Raw genomic sequence first — 14,991 nt, 5'->3', positions numbered from 1 at the left:
CCAACACTCCGTTCCAAAAGAGGCGCTCCTAACGTCCATCCAGTTATCCTGTGTGGTCACCTGACTCCTCAGCCACGTTGGTCGGGAAATGGGCTTTCTAGTCGTTTTATGTGGGGCCGAATAGTGGGTCCTCTGGAGAACATGCTAGGTGTGGTGACGTGATCCTGGTGAGCCCCCAAAGGGCGCTCTTCTGGAGTAGGGGGGTGCGGTAGATACCATTGTCTCATCTTTGACCCAGGAGAGGCCAATAAGTGCGAGCTTTTTTTAGAGCGCAGCTGTTAGTAGATCATTTCCGCTGTATACCCGTCTGCGCTGGCGTACTAGCATGGCTGGTGACGTGAGCAGCCATGACCAGTGCCGCGAGGTCACCGAGTCAGCTGTCGATCTGACCGCGCGGTCACGTGACCCTACGCCGCATCGTCAATGCAAACGGCCGGAGCCGATCGGCTCAGAACCCTCCCAGCCGCCCACGTGACTCCCGCGCCGTGACACCATCGCGAGCGTGCCTTGGAAAAAAATAAAGACGAGGAGCAATCCCATAAACATGCGACAGTTGGTGATGATAAATGAATGGGAAATATAATCGTTCAGATACTTTTTTTTAACGCCTACTTGAACCTTCAAATTTGAATTTAAGCCAATAGGACGCAGATAAATTGCCATATGTAATCAGTTCCCTTACTTTTCGAGTAAAAGCCAATCTCACCCGACACTTGGACTCTGCGCTGAGTTCGTAAAAGTCGGGTTAAACTCGACTTCCACCCGAAAATGCATCTTAAAGTGCAACTTGCCGGTGTACCATGGCTGAACGCACCGCAGGAAAACTAACGGATGTTTTTGGTTTTATTATTTTTTTAGAGCGACGTTTTCAGTTAGCTGATGCCTTTAAACCTCCAGCCGCCGCGGTGGCTGAGTGGTTATGACGCTCGGCTGCTGGCCCGAAAGACGCCGGTTCGATCCCGGCCGCGGCGTCGAATTTCGATGGGGGCGAAATTCTAGAGGCCCGTGTGCTGTGCGATGTCAGTGCACGTGAAAGAACCCCATGTGGTCGAAATTTCCGGAGCCCTTCACTACGGCGTCTCTTATAGCCTGAGTCGCTTTGGGACGTTAAACCCCCATAAAGCAAGCAGGCAAGCAAGCAAAGCAAGCCTTTAAACCTCCGTTAAAGCTTGCCATCCAAGGCATGATCTCATCTGCGGGTAAGTTCGAAAAGTGTGTCTTCGAAGCGAGAAACCAGACCGCAGAAACTGACGGGACGTATGTTTGCTGCCATTGTGTCATACGCTATCCACGCTAACGACGTCCTGTCCCAAGGCTGTTGGGCGTTTCAAATGGCCACTATGACGCCGAATATCTTCGCAATGCACGAAGGCAGGCAAGGAAGTTCGAGCGAAGACACGGAAATGCTGCAGACGGGGATGTTAATGTACTCCACGAAATAGTTGTCATCTTTGGAAGACTGGCGACTTGGGCTGGTTGGTACATAGTTACACAGGACGGAATAATGCGACAAAGACAGGACGTTGGAAGAACACAACTTCTGGACTGTATATGAAAATAATAAACGCAAATAGTCAGTTTTATGTGTACATTAGACGCGCGCTAGCAATCGCTTATTTTGACTGGAAAAAACAACCCGAGAAACCGAATCATGAAAGCCTTTTTTGAATAACACGATTTCTACCCGAATTTCAACTCTAGAAATAGCGGCCGATTTCTACCACCCGAATAATAAAAAAAGCAATTAAACCGAAAACGAAGAGATCTATATACAATCGAATAGCAGTCCAGGCGATGTGTTAAGCATATCACTTGGTTATTTTCACATTTAATCGGTAGCCACATGCTCTCCGCATTGTCATCGGGCTAAACTGCATCTGGTGCCATTTGAGCCTCGAACACATGTAATGATGCCGAAAATTAATTCACCTAAGATTAATCTGGTTCTAAATAGGTGCAGTTCTGAAGCGCACGCCAGTGCTTTCGTTCGATATTTTCTCGTGTCCCACAGTTATGGTTTCTGTGCACCTCTAACGAGCGGACCTTGTTAGACTGACAGCGAAAAGGCTGAAGTGGATGAGCCGTATCCATTAATCAAGATCGAGACCTCCCCTTCTCTTGTCCCTTGCCTTGACCCCTCTGTCTAAAGAAAAAAAAAGCTAGAGCAAATTGGCTTCGAAAAGAGCACAAAGGTCATCAAACACACCCCGCTGGTTGTCGACGGGCGAACAGCGTTTTTATTTTGGGGGTGAACAAGAGCACCAAGAGGGGCTGAGGATAAAAGCCGGCGATCACTGGGGGGAAAAAGAGGGAAGGGGGATATGCTAGTGCAATGTCGGGTGTACACGCGCTTTTAGTTTCCCATCGCGCGGCAGATGCACGCGCTGTTAGCAACGAGGAACGCGAGCAAGGCAACTATGTAGGGGGGCGAGGGTGGAAGTCGGGAGAAACCGCAAAACCGACTCGGGCAAGAAAAAAAGAAAAAGGTTTGGGTGGTGGGGAAGGGAAACTGGACCAGGGGCCTCGGGTCTTTCGCGCGGCGTGCGGGGCAGAGCGGAGGAAGCTCGTTCTCGTGCGCGTGCGTTTGTGCTTGCGTGCTTGCGCGCGCGCGAGGCGGTTCCCGGGCGACGAACGCGAAACCAGTGCGCAGGTGGGGTTATTGAACTTTCGTTTGCTCAGCTGACCCCCTCCTCGCGCACGGGGAGCGCCGCCGAACCCCGGCTTGCGCCGCGGTGGCTGTACGCGACCCCGCCTAAGACCCTTCTCCGACGATGTGGCAGCTCCACCAGAGGCCGGGTTCCGCGAGCCTCCCCCCCCCCCCCCCACCCCCTGTTCGGCTTTACTGCATACTCGCGCACACATAATGCCCATTTCCTATGCGCTGTTTGCAAATAAAGCCTGCGCGCGCAGAGCTGCCGCTGCTGGCGGCCTTTCCCCCCCCCCCCTCTCTCTCTCTCTATCTGGTGACAGGGCTTTGTGTGCACGCCGGCAGTCTTGGGCGGCCCGTGTTTCGGAGCGTTGTCGAGACGATTTTCCTGCGCCGAAGCGAGGATTTCGGTTCGGTGATGGCAGCTGCGTAGATATGGCAGCGAGCTACGTAGTACATGCGTGCTCGAACAGCGCTGGGGAACGCGTTTTTCTTTTTTTGTGTGCTGCCGTTATTCTTTCTACCAGAACAAGGCGCTTCCAAAACGATTGAAAGGGCTTCGTCAACGAAAGCTGAAAGGAGCGGACTCGATCCCATGGTTTTTGTGTCAAAAAATGGTTTTCCATAGGCTTAAGAGCCCTCAACCACTGGGGCTTGAAGCTTCAGATGAAAACCAGATTAATTTTATAGAGCTGAAAAACGTGTATGTACTCGCATCTTCTCGAGACGTCATGTTCAGTTTTGTGAACGCCCACCAGCTTTAAGTGAAGTGCAAGTTGGGGGAAGGTCGTCGGCATCGCTTGGCAGCAGTGCTGCACGTTTCAGTGTCCTGAAGCCCTAGATTGCAGTGAAATGGGAGCACTGCAAGAGCACACTACCATGGCAGGTATAAGCATTTAAAGAGGTAACGCCCAACCATCCATTGCTTCTTAAGTATGAGTGAAAAGCATGCGATTTTTTTTTCACGATAGCTTACCTCTCATGAATGATTTTAGCGCGACAACATTAAGGAGCGCGAGTCGCAGAAAAACCGGCGTCACCGTTCTTGACCGTGAGTGAAAAATCCCCACAGACGCAACCTAGGAGGCAGGTGGGCCACCTATGGGTCACGTGACCTTGTGACGTTATCACAACCTGCCCACCGGATTGTGAGCAAACTGCGCACTGTAGCAAGTGGCAGACACACTGATTGGATCGCTCGCGAGAGGTCGCTCGGTAAGAGCAACCTGGGGCGCACAAGCCCCACCGGTGGCAGCACCTGCCAACGCAGGGCAATGCGCATTGCTTAACCCACTGCGCCAGGAGGACTCCCAGGGATCTGTGAATGTAGGAAGTAGAGAATGGCCAATACCGCATATATGGGCATTAACTCACTAAAGATATCGCGTCATACCCTTAAGGTGGAGCTTAAATGTCCCCTCCAATTTTTGTTTTACTTTTTCAAGTTGAACGCAGAAACAAAAATAAAATGACTGTTGCTTTTTATATTGTTTGTACGTGTGCATATTTCCTGTTGCGACACTTTCGAGCTAGCTTGCTGATGCCATAAGGAAATGAATTGCTGCTCTGGCATAATCTTACACAGCTTCGCAGTGCATAGCGAAAGGAGCCGTACAAGAAGCGTCACGTTTGGTAGAGTAGGGAACAGCTGGTATTGCACTTTCAAAGGCTCAAGCATGAAAGCTTACGGTTAGCTTTTTACTGTGCCAAAAGTTCGCGAAAGTGCGCGGATGTCTCAGTTCAGGGGTTCGCTGGGAGGAAATCCTTCTCATAACATGTCGGTGGCAACGCTGCTAAATATTAAAGGTAGACGCACCACGGAAGTGGACAACCCTGAGCAGAAGCAAAGCGTGACGTTAATGAACATATCTGTCAAGGAAAAAGGAAGAAGGGGGCATGAAGAGGCAGCGTACACCGCTTTCCAGGCTCTATAACGGGCTTCGACCGACTAGTTAGTTTTGTCGGTCTTGTTGAACAAATAGGTCCATTTGAAAAGTAACATAAACTTACGCGTACCCTTTTGCGAGTCGGGAATGAGGCGGCAAGAATACCTCTTTATGCTCTCAAAGATTTCTTCGGGATGACAACTCAGAATAAATAGAGGCACTGATAACCTTACAAGGAATGTTTTGTTTCCGCGGTGTCAGTTATTACTACATCTCCTTTTAGTTTATCAGAGTTTCTTAAGGGATGTGGGGTTTGGTTGTTCACGCACGTGTAAAACGGCTGCCGACAATTCCTTCACACTTTCTTCTTCAATTTTTTTTTAAAAGGTATATAATTACATCTTTTTTCAGATTCCGGTGAAGGCATATCTGCGCCAGCGAGAGAACACCCGATCAAGCCTTTCTAGTCCGGTAAGTCCCAACACAGGCGTGCAGCATGCACCAAAAAAAGCGATTCGCTTGTTTAGTGTACTGTGTCCGTGAAGGCTGCCGATTCGGCGCCAACCTTGATAGCATATGAAGGTGGATACGAAATGCCGTGACGTAAATATTACCTTCTATAATCAAAACAACAAACAAAGAGTACGAGCAAAAATGTCTATCATTTAATTGATCTCAAAAAGCCCAGAAAGCCGATCAAAAATGCCGCGTCGTCTACGTCTCTGCGCCTTTATCTATGCGTCTCTCCTTGACGCGTGCACTGGTCTCAGCGCATACGCGCACAGGTTCTCCGAGTCACACATTCCAGCAGTCTGGAGCCTGCTATGCTAGATTGAGGACAGCTGTGCTGTTCACGTTTATTTTTTTCTAGCCAACGAAATTAGCAGCTACTGTTAGCTCTGGGCAGATAATGCGCACCGCCTCTCCCATCCTCATGGAAACCTCGTATGAGTGCGACATCTTTCCGACGCGTCCGAGGATATTTAGGCATTTTCCTGGGTAAAGAATCTGAAAATCTGCCTTCAAGCAACCTCATGCAGGCAGTCAAGATACTTGCAAAGAGCATTGGCTCTGTTACAGTAATGAGGGTGGTAGACCTCGAGTGATTTGGTTTTACGCCCGGTCGTCTAACTTACTGTATGTTGTCGCATATTTAGGAGTTCAGCCATGAATAGGCGCCTGCGTTCCGCGCTATTCACGGATGTCATCAGTAAAGGTCTTAAACACATTCTTAATGGCTCCTAAATGTGAGCGCGACTGTGTGGGATCTTAAGTTTCTTATGCTTGACTGTGTCGCGTGTTGTCGTCACTGCGGGACAACAGGCACACCGCACACACATATTGTCTCGCTAAACCATACGTACACGGCAAATATATTTACACTGAATCACAGGCATTTTGTTGTTGCACAAGTTCAGTTTGTACCCAAAGATACTCTACATTGCATGCAGTCCGTTGTGAGAAAGAAAAAAATCAGCATTCAAACAATCGTTACTTTCGAAACTGAAGTTAAGCCAACTGTTCTTGCTGTCTGCAAAAGCACACTTCGAAGTGAGGAAAAGACCTTGTGCTAGTTTTCTTGCTCATGCTTGAAGCGGAGGTAAGATTATGTGGGCTCGTGATTACAAAGTAGGCGCTTTCTCTCGTTATGCTCAGCATGTACAGTGCGTGCCGTTTTTTGTTCGCAAGCATCGTATGCTTAACTGGGCTCAAAGAAAGCAATTCCGAACGTTTCTACATTACAATGGCGTGAAGGTACGCCATCAGCGCATTTTTTTTCAGCACGTTTCATACTCTCACGATGCCACGCGAGAATCGAGTGATGTTTCCAGTGAGAGGACGCTTATATAGCTCTTACAGAACTTGAGCAAATGTCTATCTGTTTCTTTATTCCGATACCCACAGTTCCACAAATGACATTACAGAGAGGAAAGGGGGTAGGGGGAATAGCACACAATACATACGAAAACTGGCAACAAAGTGATGTGCAGACAGTGCATCGCGACAGATGATCACAATAGGCCATGAGCAAAGGTTTTACAAAAATGATGCGAATAAATTATTTGACATAATTGACGTGACCTCTTCCGAGAGCCTATTCCAACCTTTTTATAGACATTGGGAAAAAACACTTGTACATGCCGGTTATACAGGCAATTTCCTTTACATTTAATGGATGATCACGCCGTAGCGAGCATAGTGTGGTGCATAAACATACAAGTCACGGTTTATGCCAGTCTTACAATGATAAATACTATGAAAAATTTTTATCTCAAAGAATATCTGCGTTTTTCTAGTGACAGCCATAGCAGAGAGTTTTTTTGCCTATGAAACGCTAAAATTCCTGCTATAACTATTAAATACATATCGCACACCGAAACATTGTACCCTATCTAGTTTATCTATACCTGTATTATACCAAGAGTCCCATACTGAACAACCATATTCCAGAACTGAGCGAACGTTAGACTTAAAAAGTACCTCTTTTACATCTGGGGGGAAACGTTTAGCGTTACGCCTTTAAAAACTCAGAACGCGTCACGCCTGTCCAGTTACATAGTCGATATGACGCCTCTAACTTAGGTTAGAGGTTATATATAAGCCCAGGTACTTGTACTGAGGTGCTGAAAATAGTTGTGTTCCATTAATTTCATAAAATGCTCATGTGGTCTTTTTTTGTGACACGCACGTGTACTAATTCTTTCAAGTTAAAACTCATCCCCCATTTACTGCACCAATGGGCAACCCTATTCAAGTCGTCCTGTAATACAACGCAGTCATTCGGACAGTCAATGACCTTGTACAACACACAATCATCTGCAAACAGACGAATATTAAAAGCAATACCAGAGGAAATGTTATTCATAAAAATAAAAAAATAACGGTCTGAGGACAGACCCTTCAGGTACACGATAATGTACAACACGTTCTCTTGACAACTTCCCATTGATTGCTACTCTTTGATTTCTGAAATTAAAGTATTCCTTTATTCAATACATAACTTTCTTAGCAATGTTATGCCAAGACAATTTCTGCGGCAGAAAAGAATGTGGAACAACATCAAATGCCTTCTTAAAGATATAATAAGACGCAATCTATATAAAATCCTTCATCAGGTGCACTCGTCATCAGAGGTGGGCATTTGACCTAAAAAATCTCGATCTCACCTCAAACCTAAAAAAAAAATTGCCGACCTCACTCAACCTCAACCTCATCAGTTGAGGTTGAGGTCTCCTGAGACGACCTCACGTCACTTTTCCTGAGGCCACTGCCGACCTCACTCAACCTCACCTCAACCTCAAATTTTGAGGTCGGGGCTTCTCGACCTCAGAAAACAAACAAACAAACAAACAAACAAACAAAAAAGCTATTAGGAAGTTTTTCAATTAAAAGCAATTCTGAGAATCCCGTCAGACAAGAAAACCAAAATGATGGTACCATTGTGATGACTAGTTATTACAATAGCGGCATTAAGCGGTCTGTAATTATTTAATAAGGTGTGTACAGACATTATTGATGCGCACGCAGTAGTAGAAGCTTATAATCTGCGATGAACCCTCGGAGAGCTTATGGCCTGCGGACAGGGGTGTCCCTTACGCAGTTACCAGCAGTACGTTGGAGGGTACTTTTTCATTAAGTTTGGTTCAGTAATTAGTTGTAAGCTTATCAGTGTCAATATTCGGCAACTGCTTCGTGTATACTTTTTCATATTGGAAGCCTTTCGCGCATTGACGCACGAACCGTCTATTGTCAAACACAGACCTTCTACACCATCTACCAGAAATTGGGTGGGGGAGAAGGCATTGACGATACTCTTTTTAGACTTTAGAATAGTTAGCGAATGTAAAGAAACTGGCCGGCGATGTACTTTCCAATGTGACAGATACGCAGACGCATATCAGTATATTTCGATTTTTTAGCTCTATCCGGCAGAGTACTCTGTATGCTGCCTCAGAAAACACCAATAGAGGTGCGTTGTGTTTATGTCTACGTAGACGCGAACGGCTTCTTTTATTAATGCGAACGCATTACATGGCTCAGTTTTAAGGTCATATCTGCAAAAAAGTGTCCGCAAAAAACTGCACGAAGTGACGTCACGAGCCGACGAATTACGTGAAGAGGATGCCGTCACATCATTATTAATGCTAATTAACATACACTGACCAACATGCATAACAATGCTTATTAATGTAATTAAATAACGCTAAGGCGGCGCTAAGATGACAGCATATGAGTGACATAGTACCAGATCACGTGACAGCAATGTAATCTGACGCCAAACCTAGTCACGTGACGACGATGTAATGTCACGTCACACCTACTCACGTGACAATGATGTAATGCCAAATCATAGCAGGTACCCATCCACCCCCATTTCAAGGCCCATATGGATTCCACATTACAACACATGTGCACATGACGCGTTACTAAAGGGTGCCCAAAGCTCGGTCCACATTAATGACATTTGGATTGTCCAGCAGGTAAATGCGCCAGTTGTCATGTGTGACACACTGCAGCGATCATGCAACGACACATGCCGTTGGCCCCCGAGGGGATGGCGATGATGATGACGATGATAATAGTTTATCTTAACGAGCCCGGGAAAGTCGATATACCGCTACCAAATTAAAAGTTTCCAGAATATTGATTAAATATTGTACATTACCAGCAACCGAATACAATAACGCTGCGAGAAAACAGGAATAATTGCAGCTAATAAAGGATGACGATGTTGATGTTCTTGGGAGGTCAAGACCATCCGCTGTTGCCGCCACTTCCCTCCAGGTGGCGATGGCAATCGTTTCGAAATCCTGGGAATTCTCCGATGACTCGGTGATCAAGCTGCACTTTGCCGGAACGGGCTAAATTATGCCTTCGAAAAATATGCCGCCCATTGAAATCACACGGACCAAAACAACTGGCCTAGAGTGGGCAGCGTGAACTTGCCTTCTCTGTAAAGAGCACTACGGCTCTCCGCTCAAATATCGCTGCAGCAAAATCTATTTCCAGCCCCCCCCCCCGCCCCCAAACATTATAGTATACGCCTGAACAGATACTATAATATATACTATATAATACTATACGCCTGAACAGATACTATAATATATACTATATAATACTATACGCCTGAACAGATACTATAATATATACTATATAATACTATACGCCTGAACAGAGATCTGGGTACCATTTCGTCAACCAGTCTGAGACCAGCTGCGTTGAGTCAATCACTTTGTTTTCCTTCAAAAATGAACTAATCATTGGTACGCGAAGGCGAAATTCTCGTGGCCCGTGTACTGGGCGATGTCAGTGCATGTTAAAGAACCCCAGGTGGTTTAAATTTCCGGAGCCCTTCACTACGGCGTCCCTCATACCCTGAGTCGCTTTGGGACGTTAAACCCCAGTGAACCAGTGAACCAAACCATTGGTACGCCGGCATCCTCGAAGTTTTTTACCCGCGAGCACCGCGCGCGCATTGTGCGAAGCCGTCTAAGATGAACGATCGGTCTCTGCAAAATAGTTAAAGGAAAGATAGCGGTGTGAGCAGTGCCTGGTGGCCTGCAAGGCAGGCCGCCAACCCAGCTGATCTCATACGAGAAAACAAAGAAAAAAAACAAAGAGAATGACTACAAACTTACTAACAAAATCGCACACTAGAAGCAGAAGCTAACAACAGTGTGCCCCATTAAATGCCATATTAGAAGGTTTGAAACATCGACTCTGCAGTACAGCGCCAGCACGTAATCAGTTCTATTCACACATCTTCATTAGAATAAAAGGAAAAGGAATCAGCTACCACATAGTCACATATTCATTATAGTTTTGCATATTTTACCGCTCTACCACCGCTATGCTGGTACGTTCGCCCCGTCCTGCGGTGTTTCGGCATAATATGTGAATTTCCGAGAAATAACAAGGAACAGGAGACCAAAGAGAGGTTATTTAGAAGGATATAAAAGTGAAATTATATTTGCATTTGCTTGCACTGCGGAACGATATTATACAGAAGTAGTGTGATATACGAAAGGGGAAGACACCGATCAAAAGCTCCGACGGTGTTATACAGGTTTTTCTGGCTTCGTTCTTTTTTCATCGAATCAGCATGTGTCCTTCTTAGGAACTCCCTGAATCACATTCTCTGGCCTGTGCTGACTGCTCCAGTTTCTGTTAAGTCACCATGTAATGTACAGCAGGATCCCTTCATTCGACTGCAAGGCAAGAGCCGTGAGGTCAGGCCGGCAACTAGCATGAACACGAAGCAGTGTTGCTTTGGGCCATTCGCGCTGCGACGAATTTATAGCGTGCCTGTTGGACTGAACTTGTTTGTTTGCTGCATCAGACAAAGCTACAGCGGGTCAACTTGAGTTACGTGGTTTGCGCACTCTCGGGAGTTTGAGCCGCTAGGCAGGCAGCTACGGCTGCTACGCCATCGGGGGAAGTGGGAGGGAGAGTGGCGTGCTGTGACAACAGCACTCCTTCCAGGAAGACCAGAGGGGTACGTCTTCCTGTAAACTTGGGCTCAACGGACATTACGGCGCAGCACCAAAAAGCTAGGAGCGGAATGCGGCAGCCGGTTGCGCAAACAGAGGAAACCGAACACCAAGCGTCACTGCATGAACAGTTGAGCACTGCAGTGGTACGCTCCAACTCTGCTTCGGAAGCGGCGCTCGTCGAAGTAAGCCGTGTCAATTGCGAAAAGTCTCGACCTCAAAATTTCGACCTCACTGAATGACGACGTCACTCAACGTCAAACTCACACGTGAGGTTGAGGTCTGATATGCTGACCTCACTCAAAACATTTCTAGCTGTCGCCGACCTCACCTCAACCTCACCTCACGACGTGAGGTTGAGGTCATTTTGAGGTTGAGGTCGACCTCATGAGGTTGCCCACCTCTGCTCGTCATGTCATGAATTAACTCAGTCAACTCTGTTACACTTCAAAAACCTTTACGAAAACTGTGCTGCTGCTTAACGAATAAAAAATGCATATTCATATGGTTTAATACTGTTGGAAAACCCGTGCTCCAAAACTTTATAAACAATACTTGTCAAAGACATTGGACGATAGTTAGAAACGGCATTGCGAGGGGCAGATTTATACGCTATCACTGCATTGGCTAATTTTCAGTCAGAAGGCAGTTCACCTTCCTCCAAGGATTTTACATAAATGATATGCAAATATTTAGAGAACTCACACGCACATATACTGAAAAGAGCAGTTGGTAGATCATCAGGACCAGGAGCAGTACGAACGTTCAGACCTTTGAGCAGCAATTCGATTCCTCTTTCGTTAAATTAGCCGCCGCGGTGGCTGAGTGATTACGGCGCTCGGCTGCTGGCCCGAAAGACGCGGGTTCGATCCCGGCCGCGGCGGTCGAATTTCGATGGAGGCGAAATTCTAGAGGCCCGTGTTCTGTGCGATGTCAGTGCACGTTAAAGAACCCCAGGTGGTCGAAATTTCCGGAGCCCTTCACTACGGCATCCCTCATAGCCTGAGTCGCTTTGGGACGTTAAACCCTATAAACCAAACCAAACCGTCTTTCGTTAATTTATACACAGTGCAAAGGAGCAACATTAGCTGAACCAAAATCGAGATCGACGTAAGAAGTGCTGGGAATAACAGAAAATACAGACGAAAAAAATACATTGAAGCACTCAGCTTTATTAAGACTTTCGGTAATACAAGCACCTCCATGTTCAAGAGATGGAATTGATATGTGATCCTTGCCGTTTCTTTTCATGAATTGCCAAAATTCTTTAGGACGCTCTTTTATACGTTATTCAAAAGAAAAAAAACTATTTTGCTTGTTTGACCGCCGCCTTCGCTGCATTTCTCACGCATTTCAATTTTTCTTTCTTGTACGCAGAGTGATCGTTCTTTATGCCCTGTATGCAGATTGTCTTTCATCTGTGAGCCTGCGCAGCGTTTTCTTGAACCATGGTTGCTTTTTCTTCGGCGTGATGTCAAGATCCAACTAGGAAGATACTCTTCCCGTAGCTCAAAAACTTTTGCTTTGATTACCTCCAACAACTCGTGCGGGGTCATCCTTTCAGATAAGATCTCAAACACTTGAAAGGTCACCGAGGGCTTGACAGCGCATTGGCTCCTATTAACAAGGAGCAGGCGAATAACACAAGAAATTAAATAAGTGGAAGTTTAACGTCACACTCGTTATTCACGAAAAGAATGAACTTGTCGTTAAACCTCAATATTTCGAAATTACAAAAAGACCAACGCTTGAAATCTATAATGCACATTAGAGCAATAAGGCAAGAGGCATTCCATACTGAACAGACTAAGCGGGAAATACATACGGCAGCCAACTAGCAAATATATCTTTCCCGCGTTGTTTTTTTTTTTTTGACGCAAGACAAATGAAAGTAAACTGGCAAGTTATGAAATGATAGCTGTATTAAGGTTTGACGCATTGAAATCGTAAATTTGGTAAATTAAGTTTTTCTGAAGCCTATGGTATCACCTACATTTAAAAATTACGGGTTTGAGAGCTGTTATGCTTCATTGTCAAGAAGTAAATGGCGCAGAGCGCAACCATTTCTTTTTTACACCAATCTCGTCACATTTAATTAGTGTTACCAAAGTAAAAGACACATTTAGAGTTTTTTGATGGTTTGCTATGAATGTAGAATTATTTCCATAGCGTCTACCGTACGATAAGTAAGAGAACAATGCTAACAAAAACAATAATATTTAGAAGTGTTGTGAACAAGAATTACTTTGGTTTGGGCTAGCTGGTTCATAGCTGTAGATGATGTCAGTACGGCGCGGAAAGAACAAGGACGAGAGAGGCACAAGAACACAACAGGACTTCGCAGTTCATCTGAATTAAAAGTTCTTAAGTTTTTTTATTAATATATCAATTTCTAATTAAACTTTTTCTAGCGCCGAAATAGACTTAAGTTAGTGGATGAAATCAACGAAAAAAACATGCGAGCTTAAGAAAAGACGTTTCGTGACGACGCTGGCCTGTGTTTTTCATGAAATAATACTGTCTCTTGAACCTAATGACTAGAATAATATGGATAGCCGGCAGCATAAACGAATTTTAGGACTGGTCTTTCTGTCACCGCAGTGCATACAGGTCTGTTATGAGTAGGCATTGGAATTCATGCGCAGTAAGTTACAAGTTACAGGGCAACGACAGCCATATAAAAAATGCGGCATTGCAAACTTCTTCGAAAAGTGAGCACCTTTCTCGTTGAAAAGGAAATCAATTGGGTGCTTCGAATACAAAAAAGATCCATTCAATTCAATTGCATTGGGAATGATCACATCACAAAAAGTTCCATTCATATGGTAGACATCATAAAAGACGTCACCACGAAAGACGCGAAACGCCCAGAATTAAATATCAGAGCAGTGCTTCTATCAAGAACGCAGTGACGGCGTCAATAAAAAAAATATTCAAACCTGCAGCCTAGAGTAGATCTGACGCTCGGCAGGACCGAGACCTCTCTGGGCGTTGCTACGACAATTTGATTTAATCAAGAAAGTTGAAAAGCCAGCCACTTTGCTGCATCGCATTGTAACAGCAATACCGAAACCATTGCCTCTGCTTGCCTTTCTTCTTTTTCTGGAGCGGCACAATAAAAGAAGCTCTATACACCTGGCCGCTTATATTTTTTTCCGCTAGAAAGAATGCTAGAATGCTTTACTTGCTTTGCATCCTTCAAACGAAATACATTGAGCACGGGAAATTTCAGAAAACGGTTAGACTAAATGAACATAAAAGTACAGTAATGCGACATTATTTTGTCCGCGCAGGCAACTCTTGCTTGTCTTCTCATTGTTTAACTGTTGCTTTTGCCATTCGCGCGCAGAAAACAATTTTGTCCTTCTATCAGTACCTGTGTGCGACAAAAAAGCGTTCCAACTAGACTACCAGTATTTTTTAAATATTATTTTAAGCCTAGGCTTTACCGCTGCCTTACAACTTCCAAGGCAAGTGGAGTTGTTTTGTGATATTCATTTGCTTCTTAATGTGATCTTTTGTTGCAGTTAGCTTCCTTTTTTTTTGTATCGTAATGCAACGCACGATAGTGTGTGGCAGTTTTCTACTGACAGGTGCAGAAGGTTTCGCGAAGTGCTCTCGCTACAGAAGGCGACGAAGCATCACGAAGGTAAAAGCAAAGAAACCGAAAGATCGGCTCGTCTGCTCAGCACGAGCGGAACTGCCTGGAACATTTCTAAATTGCTGTCTAGAGGTGAAGCCGACGGTGCCTCTTGCTCATGGTCTACAAACAGATCGTCACCTGTACCTCTGGACATTCTGCCCGTGAATGTGCAGCGTCGGGACTACACTCCTAGTTTAGTACGCCTGCAAGTGACCTTACTAAAGTTTACTCACATGGCGCGCCTGTCAGCTTCCAGCTGTATTTATAACGTCACAAGATTGCGTGTTTGTTTTTACAAAATGAAAAACATGAAGAAACGCCTGA

This window comes from Amblyomma americanum, chromosome 1, assembly GCF_052857255.1.
Source record: "Amblyomma americanum isolate KBUSLIRL-KWMA chromosome 1, ASM5285725v1, whole genome shotgun sequence".
Classification (NCBI taxonomy): domain Eukaryota; kingdom Metazoa; phylum Arthropoda; class Arachnida; order Ixodida; family Ixodidae; genus Amblyomma; species Amblyomma americanum.
This window is presented reverse-complemented; position numbering follows the sequence as displayed.